The following is a 21,059-nucleotide window of genomic DNA, read 5'->3' as shown; positions in this document are numbered from 1 at the left end:
CCATGTGGCCACAGTGCTTATTAGCACTCAGTCATTGGTTTCACCAGTCTTGTAGCTGGGGAGACCATGACATAGTTATTATTCTGTTATTGATCTGATATCAAATCTGATGAAGCACTGGCTTCATCTGGCAGTTTTGAAGAGTGTAGATAGTTAGGATGCAAACTCAACAAAAAAGGTTTTTGAAATTTGCAGGAAGTCTTCTCTGTCACTTGGCCTTGTTCCTTTAGCTTTGGGCATCTGCTTGGCAAGAACTAGGAGCTGCTCTTATCTCAACAACTATATATATTTAAATGTGGCTAATACCACTGAGCATGCATTTCTCTTTTGGCCAGACAGGGCAAATGGAAGCCAGGCAGTTAGTGTGTTGTGTTTTTAGAGGGAAAATCCATAAGGGGAGAAGAAAATGTCCATTCACATAAAACAGCAAACATTTTGAATGTGTGCCTATGTAACCAAAAATAGGAGATTTAATTTCAGTCTATTATGATCTTCCTAAAATAAAATAATGATCTGACTCTCATCTCATACTACCATTTAACAAATTTCAGTGACTCCTTATTACCTCAAGGATTAAATAGAAAACCTTGTTTGGCTTCTAAGCCTTCACAACCTGGTACATTCCTATCTTCCTAGTTTTATTTTTTACTTACAACTTAATATTTAAATATTCTGTGATCCAGTAATACTGATCTTCTTGTTTCTTGAATAAAATACTTTATATATCCAAACTGAACTCTTCACTGGCTGTCCCTCTTTCATGGATTACACTCTCTCCTCATCTCTACATTCTGGCTTCCCTAATTTCCTCCAACTCTCAGCTAAATTACCAACTTCTACAGGAAGTTTCTCCTAATCCTCCTTATTCTTAGGGCCTTCCATCTGAGACGACCCCCATTATTTCCTATATCTTATTTTAACTTAGTTGTTTGCGTGTTGTATCTCTCATTATACAGTGAGCTGCTTGAGAGCAGGGACTGTGAGAGCAGGGACTGTATTTTGCCTTTCTTTGTATCCCCCAGTACTTAGCAGATAGTTGATTGTCTTTCAGTTTTTTATTGACTGTTCCTCATCATAATGTCTTTTGAAGAAGTGTTTACTGAATCTCCCCTCTTCAAACCTCAGAGAATATAATATCTATTTTGTGTGTATGTATAGATATATACAGAAGATAAATAGATTATATATTGTATTTGTGTATGCACATGTGTGCATACACACACACACACACACACACACACACACACACACACTAGATAGCAAGTTTCTTGAAGACAGGTTTCACTTTTGTCTTGGTACCTCCAAGTACCTAGAACATAGCATGAACTTAATAAATGCTTCTAAATTGATTGATCTACATTAAGCAAACATATTATGTCCATGTATCATAAATCATAGAAGACTAGGCTCAAGCTATTTTTTTCAGAAATAAATTTCTCTTATGCACCTTGGTTGTTAGTCCTTTGACATAGTATTTTAAAGACCTGGATTCCATCTTAACACACATGATTGATCATATTTTGTCAATAATATTTCTAAGAAGATAGGCTTCAGCAACTGATCAGTTCTGATAATTGAAGACATCCTCAAGTTATCTAACTTGATATAGATTGTTTTTTGTTTTTTTGGTTTTTTTGCAAGGCAATGGGCTTAAGTGATTTGCCCAAAGTTACAAAGCTAGGTAATTAAGTATCTGAGGTCGAATTTGAACTCAGGTCCTCCTGACTCCAGGGCCAGTGCTCTATCCACTGCACTACCTACCTGCCCCTACATGTCAAGTTTTAATGGAATTTAAAAATTGGCATTGAGTCTGGAAATGTCTAGCTTACAAAACAACAATCTATAGACTATATCTATATACAGCATGAGCTTTTGGCCCTTGGAATGAAATTCATAATACTGACATGAAAAACATAGCATTGGTGAGTCTAATGGTTATGGAGAAACATATTGTTATTTTTTCCTTTAATATGGCATTTCTGAGAGCTTGTCTCCTTTCTTTTCTCTTTCAGGCATGAATGATGACAGATCAGGAAAAGACAATGATTTACTACTTTGAAGGGCAAGCATGTATGTGATTAAAGGATATAAGTGCAGGACTCCAAGATTTACTTCCTTCCTGCTCCATCCAGCAGGGATACCTGAGGTGAGTGAGTAATGGGATAATTTATAACACCTCAGGCCTTTCGTCAGGAGACCTGTAGTCAAAACAGGAAGATAAAACTCAGAAGGTTTCTAGTAAAAATACAACTTTTTATACTCTTAACACACCCTTTAATTGCAAGTGGCAGCAACCTTTAGAATTTTCCTGTTTTAGTTACCCAAGGATTTCCATAAACAGGATAGTTTCCAATGCAATCAAAACATGCACTCAGTTGACTTTCTACAACTCTTCTTTCTCTGCTTATTTGTTTCGTAATATCTTTCTGTTGTTGTGGACATCAAAGAAGTTAGAAGAACTAATTATAGACTATTCCCTGAACTGGTTCATTTTCTCAAGCTGTAGAAATGACAAGTATTAGTTGTCATCATGACAAATGCTATAATCCTACTCTGCCAGAAGCTACAAAGAACTATTAGTTGACCATTATTAGCTCATTTCATGTCTATTTAGAAATATTTTATTTCAGTTTAGAAATGTTTTATCTATTGCTCTTTCCCATTGGGGTAAAAGTTTTTTCTCTTCTCTATGTAATTCTTTCCCAAACCACTTTACAAGGTATGTGAAAGAGTGCCTGAGGTTTGAGAGGCCCCTATAATTTAAATTATGTTAGGTGACAACAGAGCATGCAACATTGCTTGAATGAGTGGTTATAATTGTCAAAGTAGCATGGATTAATGGAAGGAGTGGTGCACTTGGTACCAGGAATTCCTTGGTTTCAAATCCTACTTTAGACACAGTCAACTCTGAGCATTTGTTTTTTTTTCACCAGGAAAATGGGTATAATAGCATGCTGGACATTTTACACAAGGGACTTTTGGAAGGATTAAGGGAGATTATGAAAGCAAGATGTGATGCATTACAGCTATATAGAAATGTCAGCTATTACACTCAAATTTCTATACTCAGGTTTTCAGTCATAATGAGTTTTTTTTTTTCATTTCATAGATGCAGATAATTCATCACCAATTACCTCTTGGATATCTTAAACCAGAGGTCTTGGAGGCATCTCAAATTCAAGAAATAGAATTAATTATCTCCCCCCCCCCAAATCTTCCCCTCATATCCCAGTGCCATCCTCTCTTTTGTTCATCCCACATATCCATTCCATTGCTACACCTAGTTGTTTCTACCTTTACAACATCTGTTATTTTCACTCACATAGGTACTATTCTAGTTCAGGCCCTCATTACCTTTCATCTGAGATTGTAATAGTCTTCCTATTTGTCTTCTTGTCTCTAATCTGTCTTCCACTCAGCTGCTAAAGTGATTTTTTTCCCAGAAGCATGGATCCAATGTTCACTCACCTCCTTGGTAAATGCCAGTGGTTCCTCTCTTATGTTTAGGTTGAAATACAAACTGCTCTGACACTTAAGATTCCTCATTACCTGGATCCTTCTAGTCTTTTTACATTTTACATCCTTCCTACTTACTCTTCTATATATCTACCTTGATCTACTTGGTAATCCCCCCACTGGCATTCCATTCCTTTGTAGCTCTCTCCAATACATGGATTGCAGGCATCTCTCCACTATTTAGCATCTATAATCCTTTTTTTTTTTTCAGGAAGCCTTTCCCAGTCCTCCATAGCAGTTGTCTTCCTCTCTGAGATTTCCTTCCATCTATCCTGAATATCTCAGAGTATGCCCCTAATTATTTGCATTGTCTCCAATTTCCCAAATTGGGGGCGGGGAGGATAATGGTTTTTACCTTTTGTTGGATAGAGCACCAGCCCTAGAGTCAGGAGAACCTGAATTCAAACTTAGAACAGTTGTTGGTGTCCAGTTTTTTTTTTTAGTTTTTTTTTTCTTTTTTTGCAAGGCAAATGGGGTTAAGTGGCTTGCCCAAGGCCACACAGCTAGGTAATTATTAAGTGTCTGAGACCAGATTTGAACCCAGGTACTCCTGACTCCAAGGCCAGTGCTTTATCCACTATGCTACCTAGCTGCCCTGTGCTGTCCAGTTCTTTCAGTTTTGTCTTAATTTTCTTGTCCCCGATGAACTTCTATCATTGGGATTTTTCTTTTCAAAAGTAACGGAATGTTTTGCCATTTCCTTCTCCAGTGGCAAACAAGTAGTTACTCAGGTAGTTAGGAAGTTTTTGAGACTGGACTTGAATTTACATTTTTCTCATTCCAAGGCCATGTAAATATCTCTGCTTTGCAGAGTAACTAACAATATTTTTTTTATTGCATGCTCAATTGGGCTTATTCTATCAATCCATCAATTACTTAATAGCTGTATGATATAAGGGATGGACTATTGGACTTGGAAAATGGAAGAATTGAATTCAAATTCTGCTTTAGATATACTCTAGCAATGTGATATTGGGAAAGTTAGATAGTTGCTCTGTGCTTCAATTACCTCATTTGTAGAAGAAGGAAAGAAGGAAGAAAACGAATGAGAAAGAAGAAAGGGAAGAAGGAAGGAAAGAGGAAACAAAAGGAAAAAGAAAGGAGGGAAAGAAGAAAGAAAAGGAGAGAAAAGATGATAGGAATGGAGGAAAAAGGAAGAAAATAGGGAAAGAACAAAGGAATGAAGAAAGGAGGGAAGGGAGGAAGGAAAGGAAAGAAAAAAAAGAAGGAAGGGAGGAAGGAAGGAGGAAAGGGATATTGATTCCCTTGATATTCTTGACTTTTTGTTCTTCCAGGTGAATTTTATGATTATTTTTTCTAGTTCTATATAATAATTCATTAATAATCTATTGGATAAGCAAATTAGCTAGAATTGCCATTTTTATTAAATTGATTGGCTTATCCATGAGAAATGAACATTTTTTAATTGTTTAGATCATATAATCCCAGAATTTGTCTTTGGCAAGTAGACTTCCAAGTATCTTATGTTGTCTGAAATTATTTTAAATGAAATTTTTCTTTCAATTTTTTCCTGCTGGGTTTTATTAGTAGTATATAGAAATGCTGATGATTTATGTGGGTTTATATTATATCCTGAAACTTTGTTAAAGTTGTTAATTGTTCCAGCTAAACTTTTAGTTGATTCAATATTTCAAGTATATCAACCAAGTATATCTGCCAAGAGTGATTGATAGTTTTATTTTCCTCATTGTTTTTAATAAAATCCTTCACTTTTGGGGGGGTGGGATCCCTACTGCTATAATTAAAATTACTAGTACAGTATTGAATACTAATGGTGATAATGGGCATCCTTGTTTTACCCCCTGATCTTATTGAGAAGGTTTTAAGTTCATCCCTGTTACAAAGAATGCTTGCTCATGGTTTAGATAAATACTTAGCATTTTAAGAAAGACTCCATTGATTCCAATGCTTTCTAGTGTTTTTTTTTTTTTAAATAGGAATGGGTACTATATTTTGTCAGACTTTTTCTGCACCTGTTGATATAATCCTATGATTTTTCTTGATTTTGTTATTGATGGGGTCAAGTTTTCCTAAAACTGGATACTGCATTCCTGATATAAGTAAATCTTTGGGATATATTGTTGTAATCTCCTTCCTGACATTTTATTTAAATTTGTTACATCAGTATTCATTAAAGTAATTGGTTTATAGTTTTCTTCCTCTGTTTTTACTTTCTCTGGCCACATTTGTGTCTTAAAGGAATTTGGAAGAGCTCCTTTTAACCTATTTTTTTTTTTTTGTTTAGATTTTTGCAAGGCAATGGGGTTAAGTGGCTTGCCCAAGGCCACACCACTAGGTAATTACTAAGTGTCTGAGACCGGATTTGAACCCAGGTACTCCTGACTCCAAGGCTGGTGCTCTATCCAGTGCACCACCTAGCTGCCCTTTAACCTATTTTTTTTTAAAAAAAATAGTTTATATATAGTGTTGGGATAAATTGTTCCTAAAATAGTTGGTAGAATTTCCTTGTAAATCTATCTGGTCCTAAAGATTATTTTTTTCTTAGGGAGATCATTGTTGGCTTGTTCAATTTATTTTTTCTAAGAGTGCATTATTTAAGTATTTGATTTTCTCTTTTGTTTATCTGGGTAGCTTATCTATTTTTTAAATATTCATTCACTTCATTTAGATTGTCAGTCTTATGGGCATGTAATCATACAAAATAACTCCTAATAATTGTTTTAATTTCATCTTCTTTAGTGGTATACTTACTCCTTTCATTTTAGAAACTAATAATTTGGTTTTCTTCTATTATTAATCAAATTAATCAGTGATTTGCCTATTTTGTTGGTTTTATCATAAGACCAATTTGTAGTTTTAATTATTAGTACAAATATTTTTTTGTTTTTTTTTTAAATTTTATTAATTTTCTTTGGTTTTTAAAATTTCCATTTTGGTATTTAAATGAATATTTTTAATTTGTTCTTTTGCTAGGTTTTTAGTTGAATGCCTAATTCATTGATGTGATCTTTTATTCTCTATGTATTGCTTTGGTTGTATCCCATAAATTCTGGGATGCTGTCTTATTGTTGTCATTCTCTTTAATTAAATTATCAATTGTTTCTATGATTTTTTTTTTTTAGGTTTTTGTAAGGCAATGAGGTTAAGTGGCTTGCCCAAGGTCACACAGCTAGGCGATTTTTAAGTGTCTGAGGCCAGATTTGAACTCAGGTACTTCTGACTCCAGGGCTGGTGCTCTATCCACTGTGCCGTCTTGCCACCCCTCTATGATTTCTTTGATCCACTCACATTTAAGATTAGACTATTTAATTTTGAATTAATTTTTAATCTATACTTTCAAAGCCTTTTATTAAAATAATTTTATTGAATTATGATCTAAAAGGTTATTTTTAATAATTTTGCTTCTCTGAATTTGGTTATGAAGTTTTTATGCTCTTAAATGTCATTAGTTTTTGTGAAGTTTCTTGTATTGTTCAGGGAAAAAGAAACCATATATTCCTTTCTATTCCAATTCAGTTTTCTCTAGAGGTCTATGATAGCTAGATTCTTTTCATCTCCTTGACTCATTTCTTATTTATTTTACAGTTAGATTTATCTAGCTCTGGAAGTAAATTTGAGATCCCCAACTAGTATTGCTTTATTGTATAATTCCTCTATAATTCATTTAACATTTCCTTTTTAGAATTTGGATGCTAAGTCAGTTGGTGCATACATGTTTCATATTGATATTTAATTTCATTGTCTTTCTTTAGCTATGTATATATATGTATATACATATATATATATGTGTGTAATTTCCTTGCTTAACCCTTTCAATTAGGTCTGGTTTTCTTATTACTTTGAGTTTATTTGAGTTCCATTTTTTCCCCTTTACTTTAACAAAAGCATAATGGATTCTGTTCCAGTCCCTTATTTTAACTCTATATGCATAAGTATGTTTCTTGTAAGCAATATATGATTGCCTTCTCGTTCCTATTCCCTTCTGCTATCCACTTCTGTTTTATAATAGCATTAGCGATCAGTTATGATTACAAACTGTGCATTTCCTTCTGTCCTATTTTCTTCTTTTTATACTTTTATATCTCTTTTTATGCTGTCCCTCCTCTAAAAGTCTGTTTTCCTTCTGAGCATTACCTGCTTTTAGTTCTCTTCCTTTTTATCTCCTTCATACCCTTCCTCTCCTATTTCCCCATTAGTTAAAATACATTTCTATTACCAATTAACTATGTATTTATGTTTTTTCTCTCTTACAACTAATTTTTTTTTTTTTTTAGTTTTTGCAAGGTAAACAGGGTTAAGTGGCTTGCCCAAGGCCACACAGCTAGGTAATTATTAAGTGTCTGAGGCCGGATTTGAACTCAGGTACTCCTGACTCCAGGGCCAGTGCTCTATCCACTGTGCCACCTAGCCACCTCTAGAACTAATTTTGATGTGAAGGTCACATATTGTCTATCCTGTCCCATTTTCCTGTCCACTTTAAGAGCTCTTCTTTTTGTACTTCTTTTATGTGTAATAATTGTCCCCATTCTTCAATTGGGAAATGACTGAACAAGTTATGGTATATGTATATTATGGAATAGTGGTGTTCTATAAGAAACCATGAGTCTTTTGACTTTAGAGAAGCATGAAAAGAATTAAATGAACTGATGCTGAGTGAAGGAAGAAGAACCAAAATAAAATTGTACACATTAACAACCATATTGTAAATTGGTCAACTATGCTGGATGCAGTCCTCTCAGCAGTTCAGTACAACCTTGGGAGATCTGTTATGGACAATGCCATCCGCATCCAGAGGAAAACAAAACAAAACAAAGCAAAACAACAGAATCTGAATATATGCTGTTTTTGCTTTTTAAAAATTTCTCTTATATTTTTCCTTCCTAACTCATGGTTTTCTTTCTTTTCCCTTAGTCCTATCCTAATTCTTCTTACGCAAAATGACTAATATGTAAATATGTTAAACAGAAATGAACATGTACAACTTTTACTAGACTGTTTGCCACCAAGGGGAGAGGGGAGGGAAGGGAGGATGGTAGAAAAATGTGTAATGTATAAATTTGCAAATGGATGATTATTGAAAAGCTACCAAAGCATGTAATTGGAAACATTAAAATATCAATTAAAAATAAGCAAAATAAATCAAACCTTAAAAATTTTCCCTATTCTTCTTCCCCCTTCTTTCAGAGCTTTCCTTTTTTCTTCTATTCATTTTTATATCATACTATCTTAATGTACTCATTCCCACCCCCTCTTTCTATGTATAATCCTTCTAACTGCCCTAGTATGATGTTGAATTCATCATCTTTCCAGAGAAAAGTAAACATTTTAATATTGAGTCCCTAATGATTTGTTTTTCATGTTTACCTTTTTTATGTTCTCCGTAGTCTTATATTTAAAAGTAAAACTTTCTATTTGATCTTCTCATCTGGAATATTTGAAAATCTCATATTTTATTGAATTATTTTTTTCTTCAAGGCTTATTCTCAGTTTTTTTGAGTAGGTTATTCTTCATTGTAACCCCAGCCCATTTGTCTTCTGTAATATCACATTCCAAGCCTTCCACTCTTTTAAAGTAGTAGCTGCTATATATTGTATCATCTTTTTTTTTTTATTTAGGTTTTTGCAAGGCAAATGGGGTTAAGTGGCTTGCCCAAGACCACACAGCTAGGTAATTATTAAGCGTCTGAGACCAGATTTGAACCCAGGAACTCCTGACTCCAAGGCCGGTGCTTTATCCACTACACCACCTAGCCACCCTATATTGTGTCATCTTGACTATGGCTTCTTGGTATTTGAATGGTTTCTTTCTGTTTGTTCAAACTTTTTTCTTTGCAAACTCTTGAATTTGATTATAATATTCCTGGGAGTTTTTATTTTGGAATCTTTTTCAGGCTGTGATTGGTAGATATTTCTATTTTACTCTCTGCTTATAGGATATTAGAGCAGTTTTCCTTGATAATTTCTAGAAAAATGGTATCTAGACTCTTTCTTTGATCATGGCTTTCAGGTAGTCCAATTATTCTTAAACTGTTTTTCCTGGGTAAGTTGTTTTTCTGATAAGATATTTCACATTTTCTTCCATTTCTTTTCAAATTTTTGACTTTTTAGCTTTCTCTGATTCTAATTTTCTTAGTGAGCTTTTGTACTTTTTCCATTTGGTCAATCCTGCTTTTTAAGGTGTTTACATTAGTAAATTTTTATACCTCTTTCTACTGGCTGATTTTATTTGTCAAGGCATTAATTTATTTGGATTTTTTTGCCTCTTATGCTAAACTGTCTTTTTATAATTTTTTTCTTTTGCTTTCATTTCTTTACCAATTTTTTTTCTTCTGGTACTCTTATTTCATTTTGATTTTTTTTATGCTTCTGGGAATTCTTGTTGGATTTGTTTCCCATTCAGATTATTCTTTGAAGCTTTGCTTGTAGCTATTTGGACTTCATTGTCTTCTTCTGAGTTTGCAACTTGTTCTTCCCTGTTACCATAGAAGACTTTTGTGATCAGGATTTTTGTTGTTGTTGTTTGCTTATTTTTCTAACCCATTTCTTGATGTTAATCTTTAGCTAAAGGTGGTATCCCTTTTTAGCACAGGGTGGAGAAATGTATTGCCTCAAGCATCAGGTTTTTTTCACATTGCTATTTTTAGGAGTTAATTTTGGAGTCAAAAGTTTTTAGAACTTCCAAGGTAGTATGATCTGGGGAGATAATGTTCTACTCTACCTAAGAAAAGTCACTGATCCCTTGGAATTTTAATCAATTTTGTTTTTCAGAAACTCTGATACTTTGAGACTAGACACAATACTATCCCTTAAGATCCCTGTTCCCAGAGGCATCTAGGTGGTGCAGTGGATAGAGTATCAATCTTGGAGTCAGGAGGACCTAAGTTCAAATCTGGCATCAAACACTTAATAATTACTTAGCTGTGTGACCTTAGGCAAATCATTTAACCCCACTGCCTTACAAAAACAAACAAACAAAAAAGATGCTAGTTCCCTGGAGACCAGAAGTGATATTTCCTCCTAAGGGTTTCCACACCCACTTGACTTAAAGTATTCCTTTCTACCTTTGAACTATGATCCAAAAGTGAGTATGAGCAATGGAGTTAGTTGCTAGAGGTCCTGCATCCTCTGCTAGCATGGGGGTACCCTCTAATCTCTTCCTGATAAGTTGCTAGATCACCTTACTTTCTCTGGCTTTGAGACCTTCCAAAGCACTTGTTGCTTTTATATCACCTACTGATTTCAACACTAGTATTTCATCAACATGGACTCTGAGCCAGTCTTTACCCCTTTATTACTAATATCTCTTATAGACCTCCTAAATTGTCTTGGGCTGGAAGAATGTCTCACTCCAACCTTTTATTATCTCTACAACTCCAATGATTGAGGTATTATTTAAAAATTTCTTGGAGGCCTAATTTTGAAAAGTGCTGCCAAGTGCTATTTCTTCTCTACCATCTTGGTTCCCTGGTCAGAAGACTGATGAAGAACTTATTAGATGTTATTTGTCATGTACTCTATCAAAGGAGTTAAAAAAAACTGAGGAGCTGGGTGGAATGGGTAAAAATGAAGACACCAGGCATGAGTATATGGTTTGATGTCAAGAAAGATAAGGTAGGAATGGAATGAGAGAAGGATTCTGGGCTTGTTCACAAAAACTCTAGGAGGAACTCACCAATAGGAATAAGGAAGGGATAAGTCCAATGATGAGAAATTCCAGCATCCCATTATCTATGCTGCTTTTGAGGCAGCTAAGTGCTCAGTGGACAGAGTGCTGGACCAGAGGTCAGGAAGAACTGAGTTCAGTTCAACCACAGATAATTACTAGCTATGTGACCTTGAGGAAGTCACTTAGCATTAATCTTCTGGAGAAGGAAAAGGCAAAATAGTCCAGTATCTTTGTCAAGAAAGCCTTAAGAATTAGACCGGAAAACATATTTCTTTTGAACTTTTTTGGAAGTCTACATCATGTCTTCCTTGAATTGACCCAGTACTCAGTGATACTCACATCTCTTTCACAATTTCTGCTCCTCTGTTTGTAAGGTAGGGCCATGGGCTTCTAGACTGCTGTTCAAAAAGGAACCAAGCACAGTTCCTTGGAAGTAGAGATTGCCTTTATATTTGTGTACCTAGTCCTTAGCATAGTACCTGGCTCACAAAAAACAATTAATAAATGTTTGTTGAGTGACTGACAGGCCACAGATGTGGTAGGATGTCCCATGTACTGAGGAAAAGTTCCAGAGGAGCCAGCAATAGAAGAATGGTTTTAAAGATTGCCAAAGAGCTTTACATCTGGTATCTTATTTGATTCCCATAGAAAATGTATGATATAAGTGTTATTATTTTTCAGATAAGGAAACTGAGACAGGCAAAAATTTGAATTTGTCTTCCTGTCTCAAAATCCAGTGTTCTATCTACCATGGAACCTAGCCCTTTGTGGTAGAAGAGATGGTGAGATTTGGCAACTGACTGAATATGTAAGATGAAGAGAGTGAAAAAATAGAACATAATGCCAAGATTCTAAACCCGGGAGACTGGAAGAATAATCATGCTTGCCACAGATATAGGGAATTTGGGAAGGGGGAGTGAGGTTTTTTTTGGGTGGAATAGGGTGGGAAAGATAATGATTCTGTTTTAGAAAAGTTGAATTTGAAATGTCTTCAGGACTCATTTTAGGGTTTAACATGATGTTTAGAACTTCTGGCTTAGTTGCTAGAAAAATGGGAATTATTGGGAATTGCATTTGAACAGGGCAAGAGCTATTTTAAGTTTCAAAAACTCAGTTTGTCTTTCAATTTAAATATATATTTAACATTAATTAAATGCATACTTAAAATAAATGTGTAGTATATATTTAGAAAATATATATATATATATTTCACTTAAGATGGTCTTAGTTGGTATTGGACTTATGATTTTATAGGTCAAGCAGACAAAACAAAGTTCAGATGGTTTCAACTGATGAGATATATTTTTATACTTCCTTATTTTCCCAATATATTGAAATAACTCAACAGCAACAACAAATCAGTTGTATAGATAAAAAAAGTTTACCCCAGGATAAGAGTGATAGATAGGCTTAGTTATGGCTCCTAACTTCACTTGTAAAAAACAATTAGATATTCTTTTCAGAGTTGCCTTCCTTTAGTCAAATTCCCCAATATAAAATATATTCCTATTTGAAGCAGTTGCCTTCTTGAATTGATCCTTTTTCCATATCATCTGTGATAATAGGATAGTATCCTTGATATTTTGGGGCATTTATATATAATATTATGCAATAGGAACTATATTTTTAGTTAATTAAAATTAATTAGAAATAGTATAGAGAGACAGGAATTGTTGTTCCCTTATAATGAATTGGTGCTTCCATATAATGCTGCCCTTGGGGTGTATACTATAGGGCTCCTTATAGGTATATGGAAAGATACCCTCATAATTAAATCCTCTTGGTAATTTAGTAATTGAAGTAGTTCAGATGAGTTTCCAGATGAAATTGTCTTGAAATAGATTCTTTTCCTAGAGAAAAGAGTATTATGGTTGACTTTTATTATGTTGACTAACGAGTTATAGACCCACAAAACCACTGAATTCTAAATTCCCCCAAAATGCACACACACATATACACACGCACAGATACACTCACAAATATACAACTCTGTCCAAATATAATGAGATGGACATATAATATAGTATTAATGTTAGGAATTAAATAGTTTATTTTGAATGTTCATAACCTGTTTATCAAAATTCTTGAAGAGTATGTTCAATTACATTAAAATCATATGAAAATAATTGAAGATGTAGTGTTGGTTTTGCAAAATGCTCAAAACATTTTAAAAACTTTTTCCTAGTTGCTGTCTTTTTTTTCCTGGTTTTCCATAATGTGTATAATGGAAAAAAGGAATATTTGTTCCAGTGTCAAGTTATTTATTGATAGATCCTAATTTACCCATCTATTGAAGTGTAATTTTACTTTCAAAAATACCACCTGTTGTGCTCCTTATAGGGACTAGCATTCCTGAGCTGCTTCTGGAGTTGTTTCCTCGAAGAAGTATGGGCACCCCAAGATGGTGCTTATCCATCTGGCTATGAAAACATTTGTATGCATATTTCCTGAGTTCTTCAACAGACACTAGGGACAGAGATTTTTTTAAATGGAGAAGAAAGAGAGGGGAAATTAAAATAACTTGACTAAAGGAAGGGAACTCTGAAAAGAATATCTAATTGATTTTTACAAGTGATGTTAGGAGCCATAACTAAGCCTACCTATCACTCTTATCCTGAAGTAAACGTTTTATTTATACAACTGATTTGTTGTTGTGATTGAATTGTTTCAATTGTGTTTTATTCTTTTTGACCCCATTTGGTGTTTTGGAGCAAAGATACTGGAGTGGTTTGCTGTTTTCTTCTTCAACTCATTTTACAGATGAAGAAACTGAGGCAAAGTTGCTCAAGGTCATAAAGCTTAATATGCATCAGAAGCCAGATTTGGTCTCAGAAGATGGATTTTTCTGACTCTAGACCCAGCTTTTTATCTGTTTCACTATCTAGCTGCCCACACAACTGACTGAAGAAAGGAAATTAGGAAATCATTCAAGAAATTTGATTAATGTAAACAGCCAGTCTATAAGATGGATTTTTCAAAGAAAACAACCTGAGAATTGTATTTTAGCATTGTATATGGAGAGAAGGAACTGGACATTTGCCAGATCTCTACTTTACTTTCTGATATGTAGACAGTAAGAGATAAGACAATGATATTCTTAAAAGGAATGATAAGAGCATAAGAACAGAACTCTGCATCTTTGCAACTTTCAAGACCACTGATATTTAAGTTATAGAGACTTTCTAAATTTTCTTCTTGACACGAGAGATTTAATTAATTTAGTGCATAATTAATTTAAATATATATTTAATATATTTATGAGAATGGAAGAAGAAAGAGGAACATGTTGGAGAACCAACCAAAGTCTATATTTTATATATAGCACCTAATAAATTGCTATCCCCCATAGAGATTTTGGATCTGTGTAATTCTCCTCTTGTTCCTCAGAAAGCAGAATTTTGAGTTGTGGGATAGAGAATGTTTATAAAGTACATAGCATAGTGCCTGGTACATGGTAGATACTTTTAAAGTGCTTATTCATAGAAACCAGCTTATCAACATTCTTTGAGAGAATGTTCAGTTATATTAAAATCATACTAAAATAATTGGAAATGTAATATTGATTTTGCAAAATGCTTTCACTTTTTAAAAAAGCTTTTCTCTAGCTTTGATGCTATCTTGCTAGTTTTCTCTCATCTTTTCAACTTATCTGGTGTAAGGATTAATAATTCTCCTTTCTGGAAATAACCTCTCACACTTTTTCTGGTACCATTTAATAGGGAATGATGAAGGAAGTTTCAGGAAGAAAGAATTCTCACATGACTCATCTAAGACAACTCTCATTTGTGTTTTTATAGCTGTTATCTCCTAGTATGTAGTGGCTTCCTAGTATGTAGTGACTAATTAATTAATTAATAATTAAAATTGACTGACCCAAAGAAACACAGCCAGTCAGTAGAAAGGTAGAAACTGGAGCCTCAGCCTCTTGATTTTCATTCTAGTCCTTTCTCACTGTTTGACTTTCTGTGGTACTTTGGTGCAATGGATTAAATTCTGGGTCAAGACCTAAGTTCCCATCCAGCTTCAGACACTTACTAGCAGGCTACTTGACTTCTATCTGTCTCAGTCTCCTTAATTGTAAAATGGGCTAATAACAGCACCTTCATTCCAGAGTTGTTGTGAGGATCCAGAGTTAGCACCTAAAGAAATGCTTGTTTACTTCCCTTCTGTGGAGAACTAGTCTCAGTAAGTATGAAAGGAAAATGGACAGATGAAAGAAGGGAAAAAACCTATGAAATAAATATAAAAAAAGGTAAATGAGATTATCATCTTTTTATTTCTTGATCAGTCAGTATTTTCTGGGCCTCTATTCTTGCTTAACCTGTCCAAACCAGAAATGAGTGGTCCAATTGATTTTTATGGTCAAGTAGTCAAAGATTTGCTTGATCTAATTGATCTTTGTGGTCAAAATTACTGAACTAAATGGTTTCCAGGGTTTCTTTCTGCTTCAGCATTCTTGGTTTCTATAGTTAATTTGTCTTGGTCATGAATTTTCAGATTTATTTATTTATTTTTTGGTAGGGAGGCAGAATAAGAAAAGAGAATGGCCCAAGAGAAGGACATTATGGAAATCTGCCCCTTTCCTTTTTTTTTTCTCCCTTCTCCCATTCTTTGGCAAGTGGTACCTGAGCAATACACCAAACCTGAGGTCAAGAAGGGAGATTTAATGCAAGGAATTCTATAATTCCTAAACCTATACTCAAGGGATATAAAAAGAAAAGGAAAAGAGCCTTTATGAGCAAAAATATTCATAACATCTCTTTTTTTTATGGTGGCAAAACACTGAGAATGTAATTGATTTCCCTCACTTAAGGAATGAGTGGATAAATTGTGGTATATGAATGTGATAGCATACTATTGTGCTATAAGATATGAAGCAATAGATGATTTTTTTAAAAAAGCTTATTTTAACTGATGCAGAATAAGGCAAACACAGCCAGATGAATGATTTATAATATAACATCAATAGTATAAAAATGGATGATTTTGAAGACCTTGTAAAAAACTAATCAAAAATGAAATAAGCAGAATCAGGATAGAATTTACAAAATAGACAAATAAACTTTGAAAGTTCTGAGAACTATGATCAACACAATGACTATTCACGATTGCAGAGAACCTATAATGAAGCAAACATGCTGTTCATTATGGGTGATGGAATGAAACAAATACACACATTTTAGAATAGAGCATTGAGGGAATTTGTTTTGCTTGATCACACATATATAGTAAAAGAAATTTGTTTTTCTTTTCCTTTTTACAATGGACTAGAAGTAGGAGGGAGAGAAAATTGATGTTTGTTGTTGCTTAATAGTTTTGCAAACTACAAGAAAGTGGTTAAATTTAACAATTCACTTCTATAACAAATAGTTCTGTAACTGACTCTTACAAAGACCTTCAAATTCAAAGGAAATGAAATTCAAACATAAAACTATCCTGTACACAGTAGAAAATATAGGAGAGACTGTTATTACATATTCTGAAGAGCAATAGAGTTTAGGATGAAGTCCATGGTGACTTCTGAACCTGATTTAACCATAAATGAAGAAAGATGGATTCAATAATAAGAGGTGTTTGAAGGAGCGGCTAGATGGTGCAGTGGATAGAGCACCAGCCCTGGAGTCAGGAGTACCTGAGTTCAAATTCGGTCTCAGACACTTAATAATAATTACCTAGCTGTGTGACCTTGGGCCAGCCACTTAGCCCCATTGCCTTGAAAAAAAAAACAACAAAAAAGAAGTGTTTGAAATCTTCTTAGAAAGAAAATTAGACCTAGAGAGATTATTTGCTTCTTGATCACCCCAATCATCACAAACTCAAGAAAGCTGAACAAATATAACAACTAATAACAGCAACAGAAATAGAATGATAACAGAGAGACCTACAAGAGCTTTCCTTGGAAGAAATACATGAGGAATCAGAAGTGGAAATTAGGTGCAGATAAACCAAGAAGTGAGCCTGGGGAATTATGGGCAGAACAATGTGATACTTTGCCTACTGGTGTGTGTGTGTGTGTGTGTGTGTGTGTGTGTGTGTGTGTGTGTGTGTGTGATGGGGAGAGGAGAAATGAAGGATGGAAGAGAGTGTGCAATGTGCTGTGGTCAAATCAAAGATTAATAATGAGGGGAAGGTGAGTCAAAAGGGGAGATAAAATCTTGCAAGTGAGTAAGTGAAGAGATGGGAAATATTGAAAAAAAGGAAAGAAAGAAGGAGGTTCAGGTGGTAGGAAAGGAGTTCCACTTAGACATGCTCAGAGGGTGAAGAGAGTTATACAAAGGGAGATGAGGGCCTTGTGCTGCATGCTTGGATTTCATACTTCAAAAGAGTACTCTTCCCTCCACTGAAAGAGGGGAGCAAGTTGTGCCTAGGGCAGTAGGAGGGTATGGATCCAGGAAGAAAATGTTGAAGCAAAGTTGCTGAATATAAAAATCCCTAAAAAATGAAAAACATTTTTATATAATAATAACAAAACAGGGAAAAATTGGAAAAGGAAGTCTTTTTAAAAATATCTACAAAATATTTACAATATCTGGAGATATACTTACAAAACACCTGAACACATGTACAGATTCAGTTTCAAAGTGCTCCTCTAAGAAAAAGACCAATGAAAACCTCTGGAGGAATATGAAATGTTTATGACTAGACCATACCAATATAATAAAAATGACAATACTACCAAAATTAATTTGCATTTTTAATGTTAAACTTTTCATTACCAAGGGTGTATTTTACAGTGCTTGATAAAATAATAACAAAATTCATTTGGAAAGACAAAAGATCTAACATATTAGGAGAAATGATGAAAAGAAGTGGAGATGAAGGCTTAATTTTGCTTCCAGAACTCAAACTTATATTATAAAAACAAGAATCATCAAAATGATCTGGTTTTGGCTGAAGTATAAAGAGAAAATCAATGAAACAGACTAGTTGAAGGAGAATTAGAATCAATGGATTATTGTTGTTATTGGGAACTAATAATCCAATGTTTGATCAGGTAGAAAACATAAATTACATGGGATAAAACAAGAAACCAATCTGGCAAAAATTAGGCTTAGATTAATACTGTTACCCCATATTTCACAAGATAGACTGAAAGGATATGTAATTTCAGTATTAAAGTTCATACTAACAAAATTCTTAATCAAACAAGACACAGAGGCAATTACAAAATATAAAATAATAACTGATTAAAGGAAACTGAAAAACTTCCTCACAGACAAAATATATCATGATAAGATATATATGTATTCATATGACTGTGTATATGTATATATATGTATATACAGATATATCTGTGCATATGCATAGACATAGACATAGATATAGTAATTTCCCAAAAGATTAGTGATCAAAGGGTATAAACTAACATTTTTTTAAAAGAAGAATTCCAAATTATTCACATTGTGAAAAGTGATTTGGAATTTGAACCAGAGATTCTCCTCATATAACCTAAATATTTAGAGTAGCTCTTTTTATGATAACAAAGAATTAGGAACAAAATAGATGTTTATCAAGTGGGGTATGACTAAATAAGTTGTTGTGCACCAATGTAATCAGACATTGCTGTGCTTTTAGAAATAATATATGTGATGTATAAAGAACACTCGCAAAGATCTACATGAACTAATACAAAAGTTAAGTAGGTAGATCTATGAAAATAATTCACAATAACAAGATTATTTGTAAATAGGAAAAAACCTACCATCACATACCAAAAAAAATTGAATATAATAAAAATATAAAGATCAAGCATTATTCAAATAAAGAGATAGGGGACCCCTTCATCCACCTTTCGTGGAGGTAAGAGATCCACAGGTAATACAAATTGTACATTTTTTTTTATTTTTCCACTTGATTTAATTTTAATTTGAATTTTCAATGAATTCATCATTTGTGCTGAGTTTTCCTCTTCTTTTCTCTGGGTTTTGTTTTTTGGCCTCTTAAAAATACTGTTCATTATATGAAATGCTTCTCTAAGAAGGAGATGGGGAGAGAAACTGGGAATAACTATGATGATGTAAAAAATAGAAGACAAAAATAGAAGCTTATTTTAGAAAATAGAGGTAGGGTGTGGTACAATTATGAAATATTGCATGCCTGTTCAGATGATGTTTTTGTATTATTAGGTTTACTTAACCATTTTACTTTGTTATAAGAAACTTCACATAAAGTAGGAGCAAATTGTAAATGGGTGTACTTTAAAACAAATCAATAAAATTTTAAAAAATGCTAGTGCTAATATTTAGGAGCTCTATGACCATAAGAAAATATATGGGCAGAGTTTCTTTACCTAAAAATATAGACAGTGTTACTTGTTGCTTAGCAATGTGAAGGAATAACTTTATAAACTTTAAATTATTATGTAAATGAATTTTTCTAAAGTAGTAATTTCCAATCTCTTTGATCATGTATCATTGTAAGTTAAAAATTTGAGCATACATCCTGAACATAGGTATATTTAATTATTAATGAATTATTCCCAGGCACTGTTATACTAGTTATTATATACCTTGTAAAATTTACTCAATGGTTGCTTAGTAAAAATATTGTCAATGTTATTTCTAGTCAGAGCAATGTGCTTGAATTAATTTTTTTAATCCTGATTTAATATTTTGTGGTATAACTATTTGAAGGTCTTGTTCTATACGGTTTATTTTGTTATATTTGTTTTGTGGTTGCTATAGTTGAAAGGTACTTCATATATTATCAATCCTATCTACCAATTAAATAAAGATTTTTGTCAAATTACTTAGCAATCTTGCCTGGAATCAGCCAGTTGTTCTTACAAGTAATTTAGAAGGAATCATATTTTTATATTTCAACAGATGGGTTAAAAATCCATTTGGAAGATTTAGAAAGTTTAAAGTTCTGTTTCTAAGGTTATTGATGAGTTTTTATAGGTGACAGACTTTTTTTTTCCAGCAACCCAGAAAGGAGTTAATAACTATATAGAAGTAAGGAGAATTTAGTAGTATTGAATGCTCCAGAGAGCTGGAGATGGATGAAGATTTAGACAATCATATCCAAATTTAACAATTAAAAAATCATTGCTACTTTTAAAGAATGTAATTTCAGTTGAATGAAGATTGCCAATGATAATGAAAAAGATTGCAAACACGGGATTCTGAAGGAAGAATGGCATCCTTAAGAAAGATAGTGAACTTTGGAAGAAGAGTGGAATGATAAGAAAATTGAGATCAGCAACTTGCAGATTGCTACCCAGCCATGCTGCTCATATTATGGCTCTAGGTCTTTCCCATAAAAACAAATAGAGGTGTGTGTCTGTGTGAGTGTCTGTATGTGTGTCTGTGTGTGTGTGTGTGTGTGTGTGTGTGTGTGTGTGTGTGACACAAACCATTGATCTGGAGCATAGAATCCACCAACTGAAGGCAGCTCTATCAGCTTTGAATGCCAAGTGTGGGAACCTAGCTGCTTGGTTACAAAATACTCTTGAATTATAAAATACTCTCAGAAGCTCCATGATGCTGATAGGAAGCTGAAAAGAGGAACTTTTGAGCTATAGAAAAGATTGGTATAGTTCAGTTTGAAACATTATTGTAAGGAGGGTAAAAAACAACCGATTTCCTCATTCTCTGATTTGTTAATTATATACCCTTTGTGTCATGTCTTAGGTTCCACTTTGGACGTTTCTGATTATAAAGACTCAATGAAGGAAGGAACCTGTGATATGGCATGGAAGGAATTTTCTAAACTCTGTCTGATTTTGTTATGGGAGGGATTTTATAAACTCTGTCAGATTTTCAAATGTCATTAGTCATTACTTCTTTCCTTGTTGTTATTTTTTAATTTTTTATCCAGTAGTATAACTAGGGTGGGATATGTAGAAAAGTTTCGAATTCCTCCTGGTAAGAGGAATAGATTACATCTTCTATCA

General features: G+C 33.7%; 1 long non-coding RNA gene across 13 annotated transcripts in view; it reads left to right on the top strand.

The window, feature by feature from the left end:
* LOC141502231 (uncharacterized) overlaps positions 1-21,059 on the top strand; it is a 481,284-nt gene that overhangs the window by 260,985 nt on the left and 199,240 nt on the right. For all 13 annotated transcript variants that reach the window (XR_012472465.1, XR_012472461.1, XR_012472464.1 and 10 more), the window contains one exon: positions 2,013-2,146. This is a non-coding gene — a long non-coding RNA (uncharacterized LOC141502231). The remainder of the gene's footprint in view (positions 1-2,012; positions 2,147-21,059) is intronic.

This window comes from Macrotis lagotis, chromosome X (genome assembly GCF_037893015.1).
Source record: "Macrotis lagotis isolate mMagLag1 chromosome X, bilby.v1.9.chrom.fasta, whole genome shotgun sequence".
NCBI classification, from domain to species: Eukaryota; Metazoa; Chordata; class Mammalia; order Peramelemorphia; family Peramelidae; genus Macrotis; species Macrotis lagotis.
Note: the sequence above shows the minus strand (reverse complement) of the source record. Positions and strands in the feature narration are given on the sequence as shown.